At 36.7% G+C, this 20,530-nt stretch overlaps 1 protein-coding gene across 9 annotated transcripts in view; it reads left to right on the top strand.

The window, feature by feature from the left end:
- Positions 1–20,530, top strand: part of UVRAG (UV radiation resistance associated) — a 331,075-nt gene that overhangs the window by 123,845 nt on the left and 186,700 nt on the right. The gene's annotated exons all lie outside the window — the stretch shown is intronic.

A 20,530-nucleotide genomic window follows, 5' to 3' on the forward strand; every position in this document is an offset into this window, starting at 1 on the left:
CCACTGCTGGGTATATAGCCAAAAGTAAGGAAATCAGTATATCAAAGAGATACCTGCACTCCAGTGTTTATCACGATAGCCAAAATTTGGAAGCAACCTAAGTATCCATCAACAGATGAATGGATAAAGAAAATGTGATACATATACACAATGGAATACTATTCAGCCATTAAAAAAATGAGATCCTGTTATCTATAACAACATGGATGGAACTGGGGATCATAATGTTATATGAAATAAGCCAAGCACAGAAAGACAAACATCACATGTTCTCACTTATTTGTGGGAGCTAAAAATTAAAACAATTGAAGTCATGGAGATAGAGAGCAAGAAGTATGGTTACCAGAAGCTGGGAAGGGTAGTAGAGCAGGGGGTGGTGGGGAGGAAGTGAGAATGGGTAATGGATGCTAAAAAATAGTTAGAAAGAAAGAATAATACCTTATACATGCTAGCACAAACAGGATGACTATAGTAAAAAATAATTTAATTGTACATTTAAAAATAACTAACAGAGTACAATTGGATTCTTTATAACACAAAGGATAAATGCTTGAGGTGATGGATACCCCACTTACCCTGTAATTATTATTACTCATTGTATGCCTGTATCAAAATTTACCATGTAATCTGCAAACATATACACTTACTCTATGCCCACTAAAATTAAGAGTAAAAAATTTAAATAATAACTCCATAGTTAGAAAAAAATCCACTAAGCAGCAAAAACATCTCATACCTAAAATGTTCTACATTTTATGCCTAGGAAGAATCCATAGGCCTCATTTAGAAGCTGTTTACTCTTATTTTGTGTGTCATTCTACAAATCATGGTCTAGTCTCCAAGTATATAACATTAAATGTTATAATTTAGTAATGCTACAGGCAGGCACATTAAAAGCCCAAGAAATGTCATGTGGGAACCTCATAGAGAAGAAAGGCAGTCTGTGCATATCACCCTGAATGTGCCTGATCCTGTCTGATCTCAGAGGCTAAGCAGGATTGGGCCTGGTTAGTACTTAGATGGGAGAAGAAAGGCAGACAAAATATTAAATGCTGACTATACAATTTAAAAGGTATTATGATGTAGGGCTGTATGATACTGGGCATAATGGTGCTCTAATGATCATCAGCCTTTACAAAAAGAATCATTATTTTCATTGTACAGTGTCAGAAGACAGGGAAGTAAGTAGTCATTGAGGATATATTCCTATCCAAAATGGTTAAATTTTGAAAAACTGTTTATACAATTAAAAAAGGTAAGTGTATGATACAGTTATCTGGAAAGTTAATTTGTGTGGGAGCTCTTCTCCGAGGTTAGTGGAATTGTATATTTATTATCACATTTGTGATATGAATGGGAATTGCTTTATTAGTTACTAAAAACTCAGTCTCAACAAATTAGCTATTGTGTGACTTATTACTGGGAGGCAGCTGTTGACTTTATTGTGAAATATGTCAGTTAGGAAAAAAAGCAATCTCTCTCTCTTTCTGCTATATCAGTGGATTGACCATTATTTCCACAGATTAAAAAGACTGGATAGTCTGCCACTGGGGACAAGTGAATATGCTTCCTTGTGGAAGAGTCTTGGTTTGGTACCTTAATACTCCCTGCCTTTATTTCTTGAGTGTTTTATGTCTTTTTCCTTGGAAATATTTCCAAACCTAAAGAAACATTATGGAAATGGTATAAAGAACTTCCCTGCCCACCGGCCCCCCCAACCCCTGTTTGAAAGTAAATTAGAAAGATGATCCCTCAGTACTCCCGAATAAATCATGGATATTTTCTACAAATATGAACATCCTTCTAGATAACCATAGTATGCCCATTAAAACCAGGACATTAACCTTAACATGCTACTGGCATCTCATTCATCTGCCTATTCAAGTTTCTTCAGCTGTCTCAGTGTGCTTTATAAGTAAAGGATTCCATCTAAGACCACAAATTACATTTACTTGTCATGTATCTTTATTCTCTGTCAATCTGAAATAATTTCTCAGTCTTCCCTTAAGATTTTTGAAGATTTTTAGACCAGTTAATTTGTAATGTTTCTCAATTTTGGTTTGTCTGATGTTTCCTCATGAAGAGATTCAGGTTATGCATCTTTGGAAGGAGTAATGTGGAAGCAATATTGTATTGTTTTTGCATCCTGTCAGAGGGGACACATTTTGATTTGTCCTATTGCTAGTGATATAAACTTTGAAGCCTTAATTAGTGTCTACCATGTTTCTCCTCTGTGAAGTTAACCTTTTAGACTTTGCAATCAGGAAGTATTTGTGGGGAGATACATTTTCAGATGATGTAAGTATCTCATTTTTTAATCAAATCTCTGTGCACTAGTTTTAGCACATATTGATGTTTCTTGGCTAAATTAATTTTTTAAAATGATAGCTGCCAAACGGAATGGTTAATTCAGTTATCTCTTCTACATTTATCAGTGTGACATTTTGATACTCAGATCACTCCAGATTTGACCATGGGAACCTCTTCAATCTGGCTTCTGTATTCTTAAGATATATTTCCATCACTCTTTGAGTATGTCCTTACTTTCTGGCACAATATATTACAGGTTCATATTCCCTTTGCCCCTGGATTAGAATTACTCATTTCTCTAAGGAGTTTTGTTTTGTTTTAGTACAGAATAATAATAATAATAATAAAAATAACTACTGATGATTGACTTAAACATTTCTGTTTTTTAGAGACAAGGTCTTGCTGTGTCTCCCAGGCTGGAGTGCAATGGCCTGATCACAGCTCCTCAAACTCTTTTGCTCAAGGAATTCTCTCACCTCAGCCTCTTGAGTAGCTAGGACTATAGGCTCAGGCCACCACACCTGGCTAATTTAAAATTTTTTAGAGATGGGGTCTTGCTATGTTGCCCAGGCTGGTCTCAAAGTCCTGGTCTCAAGTGATCTTCTGTTCTCAGCCTCCTGAGTAGCTGACAGGCCACCAAGCTTCAGTTAATTAACTTTTAAAGCAATTTAAATATTAAGAAAAGTTTTTAGACCGGGGGTGGTGGCTCACTCCTGTAATCCCAGCACTTTGGGAGGCCGAGATGGGCAGATCCTGAGGTCAGGAGTTTGAGACCAGCCTGGTCTCAAAAAACCATGATGAAGCCCTATCTCTACTAAAAATACAAAAATTAACTGGGCATGGTGGCGGGCACGTGTAATCCCAGCTATTCAGAGGGCTGAGGCAGGAGAATCGCTTGAACTCAGGAGGCAGAGGTTGCAGTGAGCCAGGATCACGCCACTGTACTCCAGCCTCAGCGACAGAGTAAGACTCTGTCCGGGGGGGAAAAAAAAGTTTTTATATTTGCCAATATAGTTACCATTTCTGGTGCTCTTCATTTCATTTATTTTCATCTGGTATCATTTTGCTTATGTCTGAAGTATTTCCTTTTGCATTTCTCATGGTGCCTTTCTACTGGTAATTGAACTCTTTCAGTATGTCTGAAAACATCTCTATATCATCATAGTTTTTGGAAGATGCTTTCATTGAGTTTGGAAATCTAGGTTACGGGTTTTTTATTTCTTTTAATTCTTTAAAGATGTTTCTCCACTGTTTTCTAGCTTGTATTGTTTCCAGTGAGTCTTTTTTATGTAGTGTGTCTTTTTTCCTTGGGCTGCTTCATTACTGTTGCAAGGCAATTTGATTCTGTGTACCTTGGCATAGTTTTCTTTGTGTTTTTCCTGCCTCGTATTGTTGGTATTCTTGGATCTATGGGTTTGTAATATTCATCACATTTGGATATTTTGCAACCATTAATTATTCAAGTATTATTTTTCTATCTTCTCCTTCACTATTTTCCCCTTCTTGAACTCCGTCTAAATGTATATTGGACCTTGAGAAGTTGTGCTACCGCACACTGATGCCTTTTATTTTGTTTTTGTTTTAGTCTTACTTCCTCTGTTTTTCATTTTAATGTAGGATTACAGGCGTGAGAAACTATTTAGTTTCTGCCCAAATGGTCACTGACATTTATCATCAGGTTTATATTTTTCCTGTAAAAACTAATTTGTTCATCCTTTAAAAAATATGTGTGTATAGGCTGGGCGCGGTGGCTCACGCCTGCTGGGATTACAGGAGCCACTGCACCCAGCTCTATAAGAACTAGCAAAGATCTAGCAAGAACTTTGTAGAAGGCCAGGCGCGGTGGCTCACGCCTGTAATCCCAGCACTTTGGGAGGCCGAGGCGGGCAGATCACAAGGTCAGGAGATCGAGACCATCCCGGCTAACACAGTGAAACCCTGTCTCTACTAAAAATACAAAAAATTAGCTGGGCGTGGTGGTGGGCGCCTGTAGTCCCAGCTACTCGGGAGGCTGAGGCAGGATAATGGTGTGAACCTGGGAGGTGGAGCTTGCAGTGAGCCAAGATGGCGCCACTGCACTCCAGCCTGGGTGACAGAGCAAGACTCTGTCTCCAAAAAAAAAAAAAAAAAAATTGTGTGTGTGTGTGTGTGTGTGTGTATATATATATATATGCATATGTATACACATACACATATTTTTCTCATTTCAGACATCATGATTTCCTTTTTTGTTTTTTTCCAGTCAGCTTTCTCAGTTTAAACAGACATTGTGATTTTTATCTCTGAAAGTTCAATTTGGGTTTTTCAAAAATTTTCAATGTCACTATATGCTCAGTCTATTGTCTGGCTTTTAAACTTATAAATTATAGTTTTAATAATTGTTTTAATGGCCCTGTCTACTGATTCTATTATCTCTAGCAATTTTGCATCAGTTCTGATGATTTTGCTGCTCATTTTGGATTGTATTTTCCTGCTTCTCTGCATATATGGTCATTTTTAATTGGATGTCAGGCACTGTAAATTTTACCTTACTGTTTGTTGGATATTTTTATGTTCCCATAAATATTCTGGAAACACAGTTTTGTTACTTGGAAAAAATTTATTCCTTTCAGTTCTTGCTTTTACGCCTCCTCAGCCTGTACTAGAGCAGCACTGAGTCCAGGATTAATTTTACCTACCCCTGAAGCAAACCTCTTCTGAGTACTTTATTGCGTGACCCATCAGTTATGGGCCATACTCTGACTGTCAGGAATAGGCCCTGTTCCTGGTCCTGTGAAATCTCTTCTTATTGTTTCTTCTGTCTAATCCTTTTAGGTTGTCCTTTTCCTGGCCTTGGATCATTTCCTTAGATGATTCACTGATCAATACTCAGCTGAATATTTCAGTGTGACCCCCTGCAGATCTCTGGAGTTCTGTGTGTGCAGCTCTCTCCTTTAGTATTGTGCCCTGACAACTCTCGCACTCATTGCTTCCCTGGACTCCCAAATATTTCTCCTCTACTCGGGTAGACCACCTTATTCTGTTGGGATCCCCATCCCTACTCCAAAGCCTCGAAACTCTCCAAGCATTAAGGCAGGGCAATTGTAGAGCTCTCCTCATGGGTTTCTCTACTCTCAGATGTTACTACAAGTTGTCTGGTGGCCAGTCTTAAAATCTATCATCTTATATGTTTTCCTAGGTTTTTTTTTTTTAGTTATTTCAGGTGGGATTAAATGCAGTCTCTGTCACTCTATTTTGGCCAGATGTGGCATAAATTTTGCTGGTTCTTAACATTTTGATGTCCTGAAGATCATTTTAGTATCTTCGGGGTAAATGAATTTTCTCTACACTGTAGTGTAAGTTGTGGACCATACCTTGCTACCTCTGTATCATTTTTTTTGTCCTCTTTGTTCTTGTTGAAACTTGAACCAGTCTTATGGGAAGCTGACTATGGGCCAGGCAGAGTAGAATGGGAGTTAGATTCATATGATCTGATTCCTTCCCATAGAGAACTCAGAACTTAGAGTTACATAATATCCTCTAAATCATAGCTCTTAAATTGGTAGAACTGAGTTTTGAACCATATCTTTTGGCCTTCCCATTGAATATCTTTTTCATTGTAGCAGTGTCTTTGTATAATCCCCTATGCATGTGCATACATAGACTTACACGTATACATACACACACACACATACACACCCTATGTAACTCAGGAAGCCTCATGAGCATATAGTCTAAAGTTTTCACCCTCTTCAGATTGCTTTTTGCTTATCAGTGATGCAAAGGCTTGGGAGGCATTTGAGAATGTGTGAAGCTGGTAATGAACTGGAGGTCCAATGGAATGAAAAGGGAGGAAAAAGGAGAGTGTGGTGTTTTATTTTTTGGAACAGACTTCAATAATTGTAATTACTAGTATGCTGGTAGAAACTTGCCTTTGGAGACACTGTGGTAATTTTGATTTGTGTCCAGTTAAAACTGCAACAAAACTGCCAATACAGAAAGAATTCTGTGTTTGCTCATTTTCTTCAGATAGTAGGCCAAATGGAGAAATTCGTTAAGCCAATCCTGAAACACTATACCAAAAACTTAAATGAGCAAATTTAATCACATGTATTGGCAATAGGGGATTCCATGAAAATGTTTCCACTTCTGGCAGCAACTTTTAAACTTTCTAATTTCAGTAATAAGGCTATTTGCATAGCTCTAAACGTAGCAGGCAAATGGTACAAAGAAGACAAGAAGACAGTGTGGTGTAGAGTAAGAAGGCAACTGGAAATTAAGAAACTTGGCCTTTTAGTCCTAGCTTTCTGACTGGCATAGCTTTGAGACATTGGACAAGTCAATGAATCTTAACTGTGGTTTCATTTTCATATTTAAAACGAGAGCACTGAGTTAAAAGACTTCTAAAATAACTCCTAGTACTAACATTATCATGGCCTTTGACTATAAAGGTGTCCTTAAATAATAGTCAGTTTTCTAGTTATTTCTGGAACTAATAACATTTTAAAAAAATGCTTTACTATATCGTCACATTTTCTGTTCTACTTAAAAGGTCATTATCCTGTTTGATTGCCTTGTAATTCACAAAAATTTAGCCCAGATTAATTTTAATGATTCCTAAAATACCAAGTCCTCTAGCAAAGGTGGAGATTTGCCATTATAGAGGATATCCAGTGATGGTACCACAAGTTTTATGGAGAACTCCCCAAGTGCTTTGGACAGTGGCATTCTTGCTGGAATAAATATGTAAGTTGCAAGGGGATAGTACTAATTAGAATCACTGCTAATATTTGAGTACTTATCAAGTGATAAAACTAGATGCTTTTGAAGTATTTATCAGAATAAACCTTTGAAGAATGTACGATTTTTATCCCCATTTTGCAGATGAAGCACAGAGAAAAGTCAGGTAATTTTCACAAGTTACTGATGAATTTTTGATTAATGGTTAATAAGCAACTGAGCTGGGATTTGAACCATCACAGGCACCACAGCCTACCTTCCTAACCACTACATTATACTATCTATTATATTTATGAAATTCAAATGTATCAAATTGCCTGATTTATTTCCACAAGTAGACATCATTAATTGTACAAATTCTGCCTTCAAAAACAGTCCTATGACTTTATTATTAAATTTTCTCTCAGTCTGAACTGTTTGTTACCATTCTGCAAAAAAAATGAGGCTGTTGTGCCAAAGTGTTTTCAGTAATATCTTTAATAAGCACATTGTTGAGTTCAGCTGATATTTTGTAGCAAAATTTTCTCAGTGAAGGAAATAGTCGTTCATTGACTTACACTTGAGAGCAAACTGTATAAAAATGCCCTTCTAACTTTGCTTTTATGAGCTACTCAAAGTCTGTGTAAACCCAAGGATGTGGATGAAACCAACTGTTTCTGTTCCGATTCTTGTTGTTGTCTGTACCTCTCCATATCTTTATTATTAATTTCCCTGGAAATTAGAACTTTTCTAAAACTATAAGATATTTAGAAATCTTCAAATGTATTTTCCTTTCTATAAAGCCTTCTTTAAAGTTACTCATTATTACAGGTTGAACATCCCTTAGCCAAATTGCTTGGGACTAGAAGTTTCTCGCTTTTTTTTTTTTAAATTTTAGAATATTTGCATTATATTTACTGGTTGAGCGTCTGAAATCCCAGATGCTCCAGTGAGCATTTCCTTTGAAGGAAATGTTGATCCACTTGTTTATGCTCAAAAATTTTTGAATTTTGGAGCATTTTTGAATTTTGGATTTTCAGGCTAGGGATGTTCAACCTGTATCACCATATCTGACATCCCCCGCTCCAACCTGATATTGTTTCATTTGGTACAAAGTTTCAGAATCAAATTAAGGAAATGTCATGTTTCCACAGTTGAGTTCTCTGAAAAACTTCCTCTTACAGTGAAAGTCATAGTCCAGGAGAACTTTAGATGCAGAACTTCAGGGCCAGGTGGAAAGCCATTATGAACTCTTGCATTGGCTCTCTTATGATTGTAAGCCTGAAAGTACAGAATCCTGGAAAAGGAGGCCTCTCTCTGCACCCATGTAATTTTTAAAAAGGAGAGAATGATACAAAAGGGGCTAAAGCTTGATCATAAAAGATCAGGGCAATGAAAACAAATGATAATGAATAACAAGTACTAAAAGTAAAAATGCAATGCATTTTAAAGAGATGGGGTGCCAATTATAATTCAGTTTTGAATACTACATTGCAAAAGAACTATTTTTAAAAATAGTTAAGGGAAAAAAATATCTGAATTGTTGAATAATTTCCCCCTATTTATTCCTGGTAAACTTCAATCCCATCTTATAATCCCATTCTAAGTTCTTGTGGAGTGTGAATATCAGCAATTTTCTGACCTTCAAAGAGGAACTTGAATAAATTCATTGGCGCTCTGTGTATTTTTTGATAGTATGATTCTTTGAGTTTCTTGGGATGTTTCTTGGTCGTCATTTTTTACCTTGCAGTGAACCTCACTATTGTCCTATCTAATGACTTTGAATAAAGTATATTTTTTTCTCTCTTGTCCCTGAAGTCCATGGTGGAAGCTTTTGCCTCTTGTTTAGACATGGTGATGGGGGCTTTTCTTTCGGATCTCCACTGGGATTTACAAATCCGTGCTTTTTCTTCACAGCTCACCACTGCTTTCTGTTAAGATGTAAACAAGTCTAATAATTTCTTTTTCAAATGCCGTTCTGATGAAACCTGAGTAGTTAAAAAGTACTATTTAAATTACAATCTAAAAATTACACAATTGTTAAGTATGTATTAAATGCTTGCCGAGTGTACAGCTGTTTATCAGACGCAATACAGGAGAGGATACAAAGGAAGAAGACAAGAAGTGAATTGTCTAGTTGAATAAGATTTAGCATGTGGAAGAATTAGTGTCAAGATAAATTTATTCAAGTGCTGAACTTCATGGTACATATGCTTACTGGATAAAATAGCACGCAAGGTACTTAGTATCCTTAGTTTATGAGCCTTAAAACAGATTTAGAAAAAGGAAGAGCCAACTGGACACAGTGGCGGGCACCTATAGTCCCAGCTACTCGGGAGGCTGAGACAGGAGGCTCACGTGAGCCCAGGAGTTCGAGGTTACAGTGAGCTATAACCTGCATATCATACCACTGCACTCCAATCTGGGTAACAGAGCAAGATCCTGTCTCTAAAAAATAAGATAAAAAAGGTCCCACCTCCCAATACTGTGACAATTAATTTCAACATGAGTTTGGGTGGGGACAAATATTTATACTATAGCACCCTAAAATCATCATGGCCTACACCCTCCCACCCCCACTTTGGTAGCATTTTTAGTTTCTTTGTAGTTATTGATCTATTCAGGGTTTCAGCCTCTTATTGAGACAATTTGATAATTTATAGTTTGCTAGAAAATCATTCACTTTTCCTGTTTTTTTAAAAAAATTTATTGGCCTAAAGTTGTATGTAATATTCCTTTTATATTGTAAAAATCTTGTCCATGTCTGTAGTTTGTTTTGTTTATTGTTTCTAATTCTGAAGTGCTTTTCTGTGTACTTCCTCAAGTGTGTTTATTGTATAATGAATACATTTTAAATTAAACTTGCTAAAATGCACATGGATAGTATTATGAAAAAATCTGGGAATGATTTAGCTTGCTCTTATGCCAAATGTGGTTCTTCTTGCCTGAAATGAGTTAGTTGAGATGTAAATTGGAAATGCGAAGAGTTGATTATTGTTCTATAACTGTTGCTGTATCAGTGTTGTTAGTTTTTGAGGGTATGCATATCCTTGTTAGACTTGATGCACTAATTATCACATGCTTTCACACCACCTACAGTCTCCTCAATAGGACTTTCCCACCCACGATGCTATTTACTTTTCCATGAAAGAAGGTTAATTTTATAAGTATTTATAAGTGATAGTATTGTCTTATTTGATGCCATTAGCATGAGATTGTGTTCTTCCCAACTATGTGCATGGTCTAGACGGAGGAATGTAGAAGCAGGCTTTGGGTAGACTCCTGGTCTTTTGGGAAACTATCATATTTAATAAATCCATCAACAAGTGTTTGAGTGATTCCCATGTGCTTTAGACTGCTGTAGGTGCTGTAGAGATGCAGATAATTTATTAGACATTTAAAATCTACAGCACTGTAGCTCTGATCAACCTTTCCAGCCTGCCTCTCATGATACTGCTCTTGTGCCCTCTTTGTTTTATAGCACACAACCTACTTTTCTGTTCTGAACATGTAATGCACTCTGCTTCCTTAATGACTATGAAAAGCTATTCCCAATACCCTAAACAGCAATTCCCTTGCATACAGCTATGAGTCTTAGCTACCCTTCCTTCATATTGGAGCTTAAATCCTGCCTCCTTTAGTGAGCCTTTCCCAGGAACAAGTTATCTCAGACTAATGTATCCATTTTGCAAGGGTACTTAGATTTGAAGATACAGATAACCTCAGTGATATGTTGGATAAGGTATGTCAGGATAGCTTTGGGAGCAAGATGAAGAAGTGTAAGCTAAATGACAGAAAAGATAGGTCGATTGGTAACTATTTGATGACTTGCTATCTAAAGGGAAATTTTTAAATGCATGGCATAGGGCTCTGTTTTTGACCTGGTCTTTTTCAACATGTCCATTCATTTGATTACTTACCTGCTTATTCAAATGTTTATTCAGTACTGCATGCTGGAAACTATGCAATATGCTGGGTATACAGTGGTGATCAAGGGAGACATGGTTTTTCCTCTTGAGAATACCACAGTCTAAGCCTTTGAACAAAAATATAGAAAATTGACTAAGCTAATGCAGTGGTAACGTGGTACTTATAGAGATGGTGATTATTGCATAACAGAATTAGTAAATAAGATCTCTTGGGACTGGAAAGAGAGAATTATATTCAGCTCATCTTAAATTTTAAGATGGAGTTTAATTGTGAAAAGAATATATAGTCTTATACTTGAGTCCTAAAACCAACTGTATGAGAAGAGGGAGGCTTGACATATGGGCAACAGTCTGAGTAAAAAAAGTTACAGAACCTTTAGTCAGTAGTCAAGTCAATATTAATAATCAGTGAGATATGACTGCCAGAAAATATTGGATTATTAAATTGATGGACATGTAGTATCTACAATGAGAAATGATCAATCTTTTCTGGTTTACAAACATTAAAAAATGTTCTCAAGGCAGTTTCCCAGGAGTTTTTCTATTCTTGATATACATCTAAGAAAACAGAAATTATCGCTGAATAAATTGCACTGAATATTGCATAGAATCTGAGAAACATAGAATCGGAGAAATCTTAAAATAATCATTTTTAATTCATTGGGCGTCTGTTGTGCTCTGGGGGGTTAAGAGAAGGGTGAGATGTGCCCCTTCATATTTCTGAGGAAGGAAAGGGAGTAATCTTAATACAGTCTGTTACTGAAGACCTGTATATGCAAAGTACTACAGGGAAGCTCAGGAGCACAACAGTACTAAAGTATAGGCCTAGGTTTTCAAGGAGTGTAGAATCCACTGCTGGAGAAAGCCAGAAAACAAATGATTACAGCATGATATGAAGTCTAGATGGAGCATGCTCCCAGTGCTGTTGAGGGAGACCACCACCCTTACCAAATATTAACTATTCCCGGACTCCTACTTGAGTTCTTCCTCTTCCAAAATGAATTTGTGGGTCTATTTTGTACCTAGAGGTGCCTAGTCTTTTTGCATTGCAGCCCACATACATGACATCTCTTGGTCAGGCCTCCAAATAAGTTTAAAGCTTATTTATTTGCCTTAAGAGTAAAGCTCCTTAGCCTAATATACCAGGTTTTCATAATCTGACCTCTGCCTGCCTTTTTACCTCATCTCTTGCCATCCTCTCCCATAGGACCTTGTGCTCCAGCCTTTCTAAGCTGCGTACAGTTCCTGAAAATGTTAGGCTACCTTTTTTTTGTACTTGTTTTTGCTTTTGTCTGGAATATCTTTCTCCCTTTTTATCAAGCTGATTCCTACTTTTCCTTCTAATGTTGGCTCAGTGTTTACCCCCTCCAAGAAGACTTTTGCTTCCACTCGACCCCACCCCAGAATAGATGCTCCTTTTTTATGTTCAGCCCTTACCCGATACATGCCTGTACGGTAGCCTGTATAATGCTATTATGATTGTTTACAAACAAATTTCTCTACAAAGTTTGAGCATTGTGAAGATAATGCTGTGATCTCTGTATTTTTATTACCTAACAGAGGGAATGGTGAACATTTAGGCCTTTAATAAGTGTTTATTGCATGAATATGTAAATAAGTGGTATATTTCTAGAGAGCATAGACTGTCTGCAATGTTTTTTTCTCTTAACACTAGACTCAGTATTAGCAACATAGAAAGTGCTCAATGTGAAGACAGGATGAATGAATAAATTTAAAGATACGTTAACCATCATTAGATAAGGAATTAGGCTAAAGATTTATAATGTGCAGGTGTTATTTTGACTAATGTGATAATGTGCTCAGTAAATGGAATCATGAAGAGATGACTTTGAAAGAAAGATAATTAATATTTGGATTGAAAGAATGTATTAGTTTTTGATTGCTGGATAATAAATTACCACAAATTTAGTGGCTTAAAATAATACCTGTTTTATTGTCTCATAGTTTCTTCTTTAGGCCGGAAATTTGGGAACAGCTGACTTGGTTCTGTGCTTATGGTCTCATGTGGCTGAAATCAGTGTCAGCTGTGCTGTGTTCCTTTCTGGAGCTCAGGGTCCTTACTTAAGCTTCCATGGTTTTTTGGCAGAGTTCACTTCCTTGTGGTTTATGGGACTCAGCCTCTTGTTCTCTTGCTGATAGTGGTCTGAGGGCCGCTGTCAGTCCCATAGAGGCCACCTGCAGTTTCTTGCCACGTGGCCCACTTTATAGGCCCTCTCGTGCTTCAAATCTCTTCTTTCAGGAAGGGCCAGTCCCTTTTTTAGTGCTTACCTGGTTAGAGCAGACCTATCCTCTGTATTAGTCAGCTTGGACTGCCACAACAAAATACCAGTCTGGGTGGTTTTAACAACAGACATTTATTTTCTCAGAGATCTGAAGGCTAGAAGTCTGAGATCAAGGTGCCAGCACGGTTCAGTTTCTGGTGAGGGCTCTCTCCCTAGCTTACAGATGACCACCTGCCTGTTGTGACTTCACATAGCCTTTCCTTCTTGCATGCATGTGGAGAGGGAGAGATCTTTTTCTCTTCCTGTTCTTTTAAGGCCTCCCTGTGACCTCATTAACTTTAATTACCTTCTGAAAGTCCTGTTTCCAAATATAGTCACATTAGGAATTAGGACATTTCAACATGAATTTGGGACGGGGGATGGAGGGATACAGTTCAGCCTGTAACAGCCAGCTCATCTCCCTTTTGGTTAACTCAAAGTGAACTGATATGTGACCTTAATTATAGCCCCCCAATTCCTTCACCTTGTAAAGGAACATTTCTGGGAGTAATATCCTATGGTGTTCACAAGTCCTGCTAATAACCAAGAGGAGGGGATTATGCAGAGAATGGGAATCTTGGGGTGACATTTTAGAATTCTGCCTACCCCAAAGATAGTGGGATAGAATGCAGCAGCAGATTTAGTTGAGATACAAGTTATATTGTGAATGGAATCGTAGAATAATGGAAGAGAAAAGCACACAGCAACTGATATATAAGGGTAGGAATACTGAGCTTGGACACACATATTTGGAAGGTTTAACCTAAATAATGTATCTGTGAAAAAGCACTTTGGAAACTAAAATTATTTAACATGTAAGGTGTTACTGATGCCAAGGTTTGTGGGGAGATGGTGACAAGATTAGCTTGGGAACGATGGGTTTGTGGGTGGGAAATCAGGAAGCAGTGAAGACCACAGGCTTTGGAGTTAAAGAAACCTGGGTTTAATTACTGATTCTGCCACTTACCAGCTTCGATTTTCTCACAGGTAGAATGGGAATATTTACATCTATGGATTTTTGTGAGAATTAAATGAAATATCCATTTCAAGTTTTTAGCTTAGTGCCTGGCACATAGCCAGCACTAAATAAATGTGTATTCATTCACCAACGAATTATTAAATAAATATATTCTATGTGCCAGGCACTGTATTAGGCCTCAGGTTTCTGGTAAATATTAATACTATTATGCCTGAGCTCGATTTCATTGGACTTTGAATTGCCAGACTAAAACAACAGAGTTTAATGTTTATTTAAATAGCCCTGGGCTGTTTTCAAGCAAAGAATAACATCTAATCATACGTTTTTTAGAATCTGTGATTATTTGGTGCGAGTACATGGTGGTTTTTTTCTTTTGTATAAAGAGCCCAAATTTGCCTGTAGTCATTCTAATTATTGATACACTAAGACTTAAAAGATCTCCATACCTCTTACGTCATTGTTTTGATTTTTTGAAGGACACTATTGAAATCTGTGTTTTAGGAGAGCATTCTGATGGCAGTGTTGCAGATGGGTTGAAGAGGGCAGAGATTAGTAAGGAAGGCCTTTTATTAATGCTGAACCAGGGTGCTTACAGTGGGAGTGATGAGAAGGAAATTATGTGGATAAGCGCATTGGGAAAGAAGAATCAATAGGTTTAGGTGAGCGAACACAGGAAGTATGAGTGAGGGAAAAGGCAGCACTAGTATACTGTGATGTCAGTTCCGGAGCACTGCAGTGATTCATGGAGCAGATTTATTTGATAAAATTTATTTGAATAGGTGGATTTATTTGAATAGAATTATTTAAAAAATGGACAATGCATTTAGTGTGGAAAAATGTAGATCACGCCTTTCAGACACCAGAAAAATCCTTTTATCATCGATGGAAGATGTTATCAACATGACTAGAAGTACACGTATGTTAATTACCCATAGATACATAATGAAAGGAACTGTGTGTGCAACCACACACTAGCTATTAGAGGGCCTAGAGTATCTAAAAGGTTAGTGTCCATTAGAGAAGAAGAAAGATAAAGTGGTGAGGTACTAGATGCATTAGCATGAATCTTTGAAATTGTAAGTTTGTGGATTGTGATATTTCTAGCTGTCTCTAAGGAAATACAGTTTTAGATGTGTATAAGGCAGTCATTCTGGATGCTGTTGGGGAAGATAAACTACAATTAGTAACTGAGCAAATGAAGAACAGGGGTTCTTTGGTACTAAGTACAGAATAAAATTGAGAAGAATAAGAGTTGAAGCTAAGAAATCAGTTAGGGCTATTGGCTAGGTGGCAGTGGATCTGGGGTGAGGTGAACGGATTTGAAATGGCTTTAATTAAGTCCTTGCTGCTAAATATGTAGAAACTGTCTAGGCCTTAGGTTACTTGATTTTTGTGACACTGGTCATTCCTCCCTCGAGATGTGCTGTTCCTTTAACTGCTGTCATACCAGCTCTCTGAGCTGTCCTTCTACTTCTCCCTGGATATTCTAGTTCAGAATTTTTTGCAGAACTTTTTTCTCCCCAATTTCTTAAATATTGATGTTCCTCTGGTTTCTGTTCTAGGTCCTGTTTACTCTCATTCACACAGTCTTCAGGGTGATCTCATTCACTTTCATAGCGTTCATAACCATCTGTGTGCTAATGATTGCCACATTTTTATCTCTGGCCAAGATCTGTCTCCTGAGCAACAGATCTTTATATTCAACTCATATTCAGCACATCCTCTTGGATGTTACACAGGCACCTCCAACTGTAAATAGAACTTTCTTCTCGAACTGCTCCTCCTGTGTTCTACATTGCAGTAAATAGCATTGCCATTTTTCTGGTTCCCCAAGCCATACACCAGCAAACATTCTTTTCTTTTTCTTTGGCAGTATAATTTATATACAATAAAATACAGATATATATATATACACACATACACACACACACACACACACAGTTTGATGAATTTTAATAAATATACATACCTGTATTGTCATCGGTAAATCAAGGTATAGAATATTTTCATTATCCAGAATGTTCCCTCATTTGCCAGCGTTCTGACACCCTCATTCCCATCCTGGGACACTTTTCTTACTGCCTCATCATTTATTAGTTTTCCCTGTTTTTGAACTTCTTGTAAGTGGAGTCATACAGGGCACTCTTTTGGTTTCTGGCTCCTTTTGTTTAACTTACAGTTTTTGGAATTTATCCATATTGTTGTATAGATTAGTAGTGTATTCCTTTTTATTGGTGAAGTGGTATTTCCTTCTATGAATATACTACAGTTTGCTTATTCATTATTCTGTTGATGGATATTTGGATTGTTTCTACTTTTTGGCTATTATAAATAAAGCCAATAGGAACACCTTACACAAGTTTTTTTGTGGTCATGTGCTTTCTCTTTATTTATTTATTTATTTGATATTTTAGAGACAGGGACTCAATCTGTCACCAGGCTTGGAGTGCAGTAGTGCAGTCATAGCTCATTGTAACCTCAAGCTCCTGAACTCCAGGGATTCTCCCTTCAGCCTCCCACGTAGCTGGGAATGGGTGCGCACCACCATGCTTGGCTAATTTAATTTTTTTAGTGACGGGGTCTTGCTGGATTCCTAGGGCTGATCTCAGACTCCTGACATCAGGTGATTTCTCCCACCTCAGCTTCCCACGGTGTTGGGGTTACAGGCGTGAGCCACCGCACCCAGCCCACATTATACCTGAGGGTGAAACTGTTGGCTTATACAAGAGGTGCATATTTAACTTGTTAGGTATTGCCACACAGGTTTCCAAAGTAGTTATATATTTGTACAGTCCCTCCAGCAATGTTGGAAAGTTCCAGTTGCTCTACCTCTTGCCATCATTTGGTATTGTCAGTTTTCTAAGTTCTAGCCATTATAATAGGGCTTGTAGTAGTGTATCATTTTGATTTTGATTTTTAATTTTACAGTGACTAAAGATATTTGTACCATTTCATGTGCTAATAGCTCATTCTTATATCTCATTTTTTGAAGTGTTTGTTCAAATATTTTGCCTATTCTGATTTATTGGGTTGTTTATATTTTTATTTTTATGTAGGAATTCTTTACGTATTTTGGATAGAAGTCCTTTGTCAGGTGTACACACACACACACACACACACACACACACACACACACACACCCTGAGTGTTTTTTCTGTCATGACTTGATGTTTTCTCATTTTCTCAATAGTGCCCTAAGGAAATTTTTGCCTAGTTCAAGTTCTTGAATATATTTTCCTATGTGTTATTTCAGAAGCACTGTAATCTTAGCTTTTACATTTAGGTCCCTAATCCATCTCAAATTAATCTGTGTGTATGAGGTGAGGTGCAGGTTAAGGTTCATTTATTTCCTATATGCGTATTAACTTATTTCACTGCCATTTGTTGACAAAGTTTTCTTTTCCTTATCAAAAAATTGAGTATGTATCAATGATTCTTTCTATAATCTGAATTTATATATATATATATATATATATATATATTTTTTTTTTTTTTTTTTGGAGACAGAGTTTCGCTCTTGTTGCCCAGGCTGGAGTGCAATGGTGCGATCTTGGCTCACCACAACCTCTGCCTCCCAGGTTCAAGCAATTCTTCTGCCTCAGCCTCCCGAGTAGCTGGGATTACAGACATGTGCCTCCATGCCCAGCTAATTTTGTATTTTTAGTAGACACAGGGTTTCTCAATGTTGGTCAGGCTGGTCTTGAACTCCCAAGCTCAGGTGATCCACCCACCTTGGCCTCTCAAAGTTCTGGGATTATAGGCATGAGCCACCGCACCCAGCCCTGAATTATATTTCATTGATCTATTTGTTTAGTTCTATGTGACTATTGCTGCCTTACTTACTGTAGCTTTATGATAGGTCATAAAATCTAGTAGTGTAAGCCCTCCAGCTTTTTCCTGCTCCGCCCCCTCCAACATTTTCTTATTGTTCTAGGTCTTTTGTATTTGGATATCAAGTTTAGAAGCAGTTTGCCAATTTCTATTAAACAAAAAAAACCTTTTGGGTTTTTGATTGGGATTGCTTTGGATCTAGATCAATTTAGGGAGACTTGACTGCTTAATAATATCACGTCTTCCAATCCATGAAATGGTGTATGTCTCCATTTATTTAAGTATTCTTTAATAGCTCAGCAGTGTTTTATGGTTTTCAGTGTACAGGTCTTTCACACCTTTCTTTAGATTTATTCCTAGTTATTTATTGATATTATATAGAAACACTGATTGATTTTTAATATATTAATTTAAACTCTTGCAATTTGTGGAATTTACTTATTAGTTCTAGTAGTTGGATTTTAAATTTCTTTGGATTTTTCTACATACACAGTCATAGCACCTTTAAGTAGATTTGCTTCTTCCTTTCCTATACCTATGGCTTTTATTTACTTTTAAAATGCATTATTATAATGGTTTGGACCTTGAGTACGTGTGGAATAGAGTGATGAAAGTGGATATTTTTGCCTTTTTTTTTTATTGTGAGTATAAGATTAGCTGTAGATTTTTTTCTATAAACCCTTTAGCAGATTGAGGAAGCTCCCCTTTCCTCCTAGTTTGTTGGGGGTTTTAAAAAATTTTTAACCAGTAACAGGTATTAAATTGTATCAAATGCTTCTTTTTTTTTTTTGAATCTTTTAAGATAATCATATGATCATTTTTCTTCATTCTGTCATTGATTGATTTTCAAATATTGTACCAACCTTGTATAGTATTTGAAAATCAGTCAGTAACAGAATGGTATAACCTACTGAGATAAACCCACTTGATCCAATTGCTTTGTCCTTTTCATATATTACTAGAGTTGATTTGCTAACATTTTGTTAATGATTTTTGCATTTATGTTCATGTGTAATAATTGGTCTATAATTTTTTTTTCCTATAGTGTTGTTCGTGTCATGTTTTGGTATCAGGGTTATGTTAACCTCATGAAACAAACTGAAAGCATCCCCTCTTCTTCTTGGAAAGATTTTTGATACTACTGGCATTTTACCAGTGAAGCTATCTGAGCCTAGAGTTTCCTATGTGAGAAGATTTTTAATTACAAATTTAATTTATTTAACAGATAGTGGTTCTTTAGATTTTCTGTTTCTTTTGTTTGTTTTGGAAATTTGTGGATTTTAAACAGTTTGACTATTTCATTTAGGTTTAATTTATTGGCATAGAGTTGCTCATCATTTCTCCTTAATTCCTTTTAACTCTCTGAAGGATCTGTAGTGATGTCTTGTCTTTCATGTTTATGCTGGTAATTTGTTTTCGAGCATCATTCTTTATCTCTCTTCTCTCTCACTTTTCACATCTACACCATCTTCCCTGTCACTATTTTAATTTAGGACAGAGCCATTTGTTACATGGACTGTTGGAATAACCTCACACTAACCTTCCTGTTTGCAGTCTCTTTTCTCTGTGTGCCATTCACCTTATTACAAGAAGAAATACCTTTCTAAAGTGCAAATGTAGTTAAATCTTTCCCAGCTTAAAACTTTTTAATTGTTTTCTAATGCCTTCAGAATAAAAATCTAAGCACCTTCATATGAAATACAAAACCATTAATGATAAGGTATTGATTTGTTTCCTAGATGCCTCTCTTTCCTGTGTTTCTTCTCCCTTTTTATCTCTCTCTGCAAGCCATAGGGAACTATACTTCACTGCCTTTGTAGGTATTCAAATTTGTCATTCTTTGTCTTAAACTTGAATGCAGGGTTTCTGATGTGATATGATCAATACTATCTTAGAACTTCTCCTTCAGTGAGATTGTTTTTAATATCTCATTGACATGGTCTCAGTTAACCTTTGTTAATAATTTACTTGACATATTTTTTTTATTCAGTGTATCTTCACATTCATAGAAATACATAGCCTCAAAGCACTTTTTTAGTCCAGTTTCAATTTATTACCTCAAATCATATTAAAAAATAGGAATGCATCTGTTTCCTATCACCAGAATACCTATCAGATAGCTACTTGATCTCTCCTTCCCAACAGCAGTGATGACGAGTTTTATTTCAGCTTGAGGGTGTTAGTGTTGATACTGACCACTCACCCATATTACTACATGATATATATTTCTTTCTTTATAGATTCTTTTGATAGTTTGCAAAATCAAGCAACATTCCTCCGAAATTGGCCAACCAGTTTGGAGGTAAAGCAGTTGTTTCTTTTTTAGTTAGTCCTTCACCTCTTTATCCCCAGGGGAATCAGGATGTCCCATGTTATTTTTCAAAGTCTAAATACTTCAAACTTTTATTCTCCTGTTGGGTTTGAAAGGGGGATGTTATTAGCTCTGTCGTGATGTAGCAGGGGCTCTGAAAGTCTATTTGGATAACACTGAAGATTGGAGG

This window comes from Macaca fascicularis, chromosome 14 (genome assembly GCF_037993035.2).
Source record: "Macaca fascicularis isolate 582-1 chromosome 14, T2T-MFA8v1.1".
Lineage (NCBI taxonomy): Eukaryota > Metazoa > Chordata > Mammalia > Primates > Cercopithecidae > Macaca > Macaca fascicularis.